Source organism: Petaurus breviceps, unplaced genomic scaffold, assembly GCF_028583685.1.
Source record: "Petaurus breviceps papuanus isolate PSGF00001 unplaced genomic scaffold, PetGlider_PUasm1.0 140, whole genome shotgun sequence".
Classification (NCBI taxonomy): domain Eukaryota; kingdom Metazoa; phylum Chordata; class Mammalia; order Diprotodontia; family Petauridae; genus Petaurus; species Petaurus breviceps.
Window position 1 is genome coordinate 13,261,062 of NW_027185698.1, and position 5,624 is coordinate 13,266,685.

The 5,624-nt window shown below is 35.4% G+C and overlaps 1 long non-coding RNA gene across 1 annotated transcript; it reads right to left on the bottom strand.

Moving 5' to 3' along the window:
* Positions 1-224: 224 nt before the first annotated feature.
* Positions 225-5,323, bottom strand: LOC138150289 (uncharacterized). Its single transcript, XR_011165539.1, has 2 exons — positions 5,197-5,323; positions 225-1,613 (listed from the first exon to the last, which is right to left on the bottom strand). It is a non-coding gene; the product is annotated as an uncharacterized lncRNA (long non-coding RNA).
* Positions 5,324-5,624: the final 301 nt, after the last annotated feature.

The window sequence follows — 5,624 nt, forward strand, 5'->3', positions numbered from 1 at the left end:
GGAAGGGAAGTTTGAGGGTGGAACACTTTTTATGTTGTCAGATTTGATTGATACATTGTTTAGCTTTGCTGAATTACTTTTTTTGTGTGTCTCTGTTTACAAGAGATTGTACTAGCTTTTCTGCTAGGAGAAATTGAGGGATATATTTGAAAATGAATTTGATGTAAAAACAGAAAAGTATGTGTGTGTGTGTGTAAATATATAAATATAAATATAGCACTCAATTTATATATCTGAGATTTATTTTTGAGGGAAGTAAGGGTTAAAGGCATAATGAACAAGGTTTTATGGTGTTTGCAAATCCTTCCATATGACAAACCAAGCTAAATATTCTAGATTGATTAATGAGAACTTATAGCCTAGTGATTGCTAAATTGTTAACAAACATTTTACCTGGAAAGATAAATCAATCAACTTCATCTTAATCTCACTGCAGAAAAATGCATCCTATTGAAATTAATTTAACCATAAGTACACATTTATTTTATTTTAAGAAAATTAATCAAAACAAGATTCTCCATCTGTTTTGTACTATTAACAGCGTTCAGAGCAGGATCTATTAGACGTATTTAATTTCATATCATTAGAGGGTTTATTGCAACATACCAGTGTCAGCTAACCTTATGCTGGATCTTATCCAGGAAATAAGTATAGAGGTTTAAATGTAATGCCATTATTCAAAGAAGGTGGAAGTAGGGCCCATGATTGGCCATTGTGTTACTTTTATATATGTGTCATGTTAAAGGAAACACCTTTCTAGGAAGGAAATCCTAACTATGGGAAGAATGAATCACCCAATCACAGGAACCAAATCAATGGTCAGCAGGCAGGGATCATAAAGATTCCAAAAATCAAGGGAAGACATATTTCAGAAATTAAGCAAGCTGTTAGAAACCAAGGAATATGTATGATGTATGAAGTTAAGTCAACAGAAAGAGGTCCAAAACTGGGAGAAGCAGTATATCAAGAAACATTTGTATTAAGGATCCATTACGTTCCATGAAGAGTGTTAGCTTCTGGAGCTACAAAGAAAAATGAAAAAAAGTACATGTCCATAAGGAGTTTTCATTCTATAGGGAGAATGTGGGACATTGGTTATATTTTCTTTTTCTTTATATCTTATTTTTCTTGCTCTATAGTCTCATTCGTGTCCAACTCTTCATGACTGGACTATAGCATGTCAGTCCCTTCTATCTTCCACTATCTCTCAGAATCTGTCCAAGTTCATGTTCATTGTTTCTGTAATATTATTTATCCAGACTTTTTCCTTTTCTTCAATATTTCCCAACATCAGGGTCTTTTCCAGTGAGTCCCATCTTCTAATCATGGGGGAAAAGTATTTAACGTTCAGCTTCAGAATTTGACTTTCCAATGAATAACCTGAATTAATTTCTTTGAGTATTGCCTGATTCAAACTCCTTGCTTCCAAGGGACTATCAAAAGTATTCTCCAGTACCACAATCTGAATGCATGAATTCTACAGGGCACAGTTTTCCTTATATTCCAACACATTCATACATTGCCACTAGAAAAATCATGGCTTTGATTATCCAGATGTATGTCAACAAGGTGGTGTCTCTCTTTGTCCATATTCACCATAGCTTCCTAAATACCTACAATATTGAAGGAATTAAGAAAACAATGTTGAATTGATTGAAAATTTATCAGTCTCAAAATGGAAGTAATGTCTTAACACTCAAACTCCAGAAAGTAAATATTAAGCTCCTACTATATAGTTTATTTAAATGTTTTCTCTTGTGTGTTGGGGGGGTCAGAATGGGGGGTAGAGGGAGCATAAGACATAAGAGGCAGGTTCCTAATCTCAAGGAAGATTAATAATCATTAGGAAGATTTGAAATTAATGAAAAAATGCAAGATACTGTATAATTAAGTTCTAAATTGTATGGTATAGGGGCAGCCAGGTGGCTCAGTTAGTAAGAGCACTGGCCCCAGAGTCAGGATGACCTGGGATCCAATCCAGGTTCAGATATTTACCACCACACCCAGAAATAACTGGCCGTGTAACCTTGAGCAAATTACTTAACCCCAATTGCTTTAAAAAAAAATAGATGGTATAGATTAGCAATGATTTAGAAGTTTAGAGAAGTGACAGATTAATGAAACATAGAGAAGCCAGGATTTGTGGAGGAGGTGGCTTTGAAAAATGCCAGATTTGAATATAGAAATGGGTGGACATTCCAGACATGTTCAGTGAAGTGAAAAAATTAGTGCGAGTATGGCATATCCATATACAAAGGAGAGAATAGACAAGTAAAGTAGGGGAGGGTCTGTGTGGTAGAACAATTGGAAATAGATGAACAGTAGAAATTAATGTTCTCAATGTTTGAAGGACAAGGAAGAGCTTGGGATAGAGCCTCTCTATTGGGATAGAGACATTCCCCCACAAGGCTATTTATTTGATATTAAGTATTGTAACAATGTGAAGGCACAATTTCAGTTTAAAAGAAAGAATAGAAATTGATGACACATGTAACTTTTGAGGTTAGTCAGTATGATAAGAAAATAGTGAGAAGATATGGGGAACAAAAGGTCCCTCCATCACACTGAGCCTTGTGGCAAATTGATAGGGAAATACAGAGAGACCATAGGATTTGGAATGGCATTGATATATGAATAATTGCTGTGAAGAAACATACATCTTGAATGGACCTCATTGAAGAATAGTTCAATCATATATCCATATGATATTCTTCTAGCATCCTATTTTGACTCCAATTATGGCCATAGGCCATGACTAGAGTTTTCAAGGCATTACTTTATAAAAATGGGCTATGGATATATTTGGTTTTAAGTTCCTTGAAGTGAAGTGTAATGTTTTTATATGCCATCCATACTATTGTTGTGTAGAGAATAAGAGCAAGCTGAGACATGGGTTCAAGGTAAATTTAGGTGTGGATTTATTGATTAAGTGCTGATTAAGACTGCCTAAAGTATAAACTCAAATCAGGCAGCCCCAAATTGGGGTGCATACAGTGCTTATAAAGGCTAAAATCACAAAAACAACTATTGGGGAAGGGAACTAGCATAACAATGATGTACGGAATCTAAGAATTGCTATTGGTTAGATCTATGGTTCAGGGCTAATGACACAAGGGAACATGGGTGCAACTTTCCTGGAAAGGGGTCCCCCCCCAGAACAGGTTGGAGGGTACAGGATGAAGGGGTGAATGGTCATTGGGTAATGGGGACAGGCTAGGGGGTCATGTTCTGGGTAAAGGGTGGAGAGTGTTGGGTGATGGGGACAGGCCAGAGTCATGTTTTGAGTACAGGGTGTGGGGACCCTGCTTGGTCAGCAAGAACAGAACAGGATGGTCTGTTCTTAAGATAAACTTGTACCATAACCCCGGGACTGATCTTTATACATAATGATAATATACAGAAGGCTAATTCAGGAAGGAGAAGGTTAGGGGACTACGCCTTGGGCAATACCCAAGACTATGCCTTAAGCTATTTCAAGATATTTCAGGGTGTAGGATACAGAGAAAGACAAATATAAAGGGGCTTAATGGTGGGCTCCAAATCAGGTGGCATGTGATTTGGGTTTGGGCAAAATACTATATACTACATGCTAGGCTGAAAGTAAGGGCCCCACAAATATCAATGTATTGATTAAAATAGCCACATAAACCTGATCTCATAGATTCATATGTTCCTTTCAGTAAAGCATATTGCCATCATTCCATGGCTGCCCATTCTTTTCATCTCATCTGTGATCGATGACACCTCCTAAGTTCTCTCAAAACGTCCACCCAATGTATTGAAGTCCTCCCTTGCTTTACTTTGACAACTTACTGTGTATGCATGGGGATAAGTATATATACCCCTATACATGTGGGTATGTTTATATTATGAAGTCAATAGGCATAAATATTTCAATATTCAGTGAACAGTGAAAAATTATATAGAAAAATGTAAAGATTTTTTAGAAGTTTGTATTAAATTTAACACTAACAATATTTTCATATTTGTGTCACATGCAGATTGTTCTAGACAACTCTATATATTTTAAAATGTTTCCTTTTTTCTTCTGTTTAAAAAAAATCTATTACTACCTTTCAATTCCCCTTCCCAAATTGAAACCATACATTTTAATATAGTCAAACAAAACAAATCCGTAAATTGGCTATGTCTAAAAATTGAAGTTATATACTGCTTCTCTGGTCTATCACATTTCTACCAAGACACAGGGTGAATGAGTTGCCCTTGGAAGTCATGATTATTCAAAGCATTGATTGAAGCTCTGAAGTCTTTCAAAGTTGTTTTCTTCTATGATATTGCAATAATTATGTAACTTGATCTCCTGAACATTTCACTCTATATCAGTTCAGTTCATACAAGTTTTCCATGTTTCTTTGAACCAACCATATGTACCATTTCTTACTGCTGAATAATATCCATTTTTATATCACAGTTGTTCAATTGTACTCCAATTGAAAGTCAACCAGATTTTTTAAATTCTATATTATAACAAATATGTTGCTATATCTAGCTAGCTAGCTAGCTAGCTATCCATCCTTATAGATATAGATTTTTTTTAACACATAGCTCCTTTCACTCTCTTGTTTTTCACTTTATTAAGCTTCTGTGTCTAGTAGTGGGTCTAGTGGCATGCATGGTATAGTGATTTGAATGGTGTAATTCCAAACTGATTTCTAGAATGTTTGGACCATTTGACATCTCCAAAAGAATTATATATATACACACACATATATATTGTCCCTGAGGTTTGAAGTAGAAAAAGAGGGAAGGGGGGAGGGACCTTTTGGCTAGAACATGAAAAAAAAAACATTAAATTAAGTTTGAAGACTGTTAGTTTTGAAGATAACATAAAAGATAATATTTCTGATAATTTTCATTTAACAAACAATAGCTTAGGTTCTTCAGAATTGTTTAGAAGCAATTTTATATATGTTCTAAATAATTCTTTTCTGAGTCATAACATTGTGTTTTCTTAAAATAACTATTCAAACACCAGAAGAGGCAGGTTGAATGGGATTTTTTAACACAGGAGAGTTAATCTCAAAAAGCTACATTATGGCTTCTCTTAAAAAGGTCAATTTCTTTTACATACATTAGCATGATAACCTTTGCAAGCTGCTGTTGTTTTGTGTAAAATTGTTATGTAGATATGTATCATACACACATTAATATCTTCCTTAAAAAGTCTATACTCACAATCTTCTCAATAGCCCATCTACTGTTTCTCTTCCTCCCTTTTTGTAGAGGGCCAGTGACATCCTGGGCTGTTGTCTCTTGACTTATGAGTGAATATGAATTTAAGTGAGGCAGAGTTGCATAAAGTTATCAATCTCTTTTCCAGAGTTAATGAAGTTCAGTAGCAGGGGGAAAAAAAATGGTGAAGAAGACTGGGTATGGCCCCAGGATACAATATAATGGATGGTCTGCTTCAACTGCCTTCATAGACTTTAGAACAAACTGTTCTCATCTGCACATTCCATTGGCAGCAGTCTTCACATGTTTGGGGTAGATATCTGCCTAACTTATCTCAGCCTTGAAGACTGGAATTGAAACCTCAACCTTGTTTAGTTCATCTACTGAGATGGTTTTTATCAGGGTATACTACAACTTCTTGGGGAGACTGG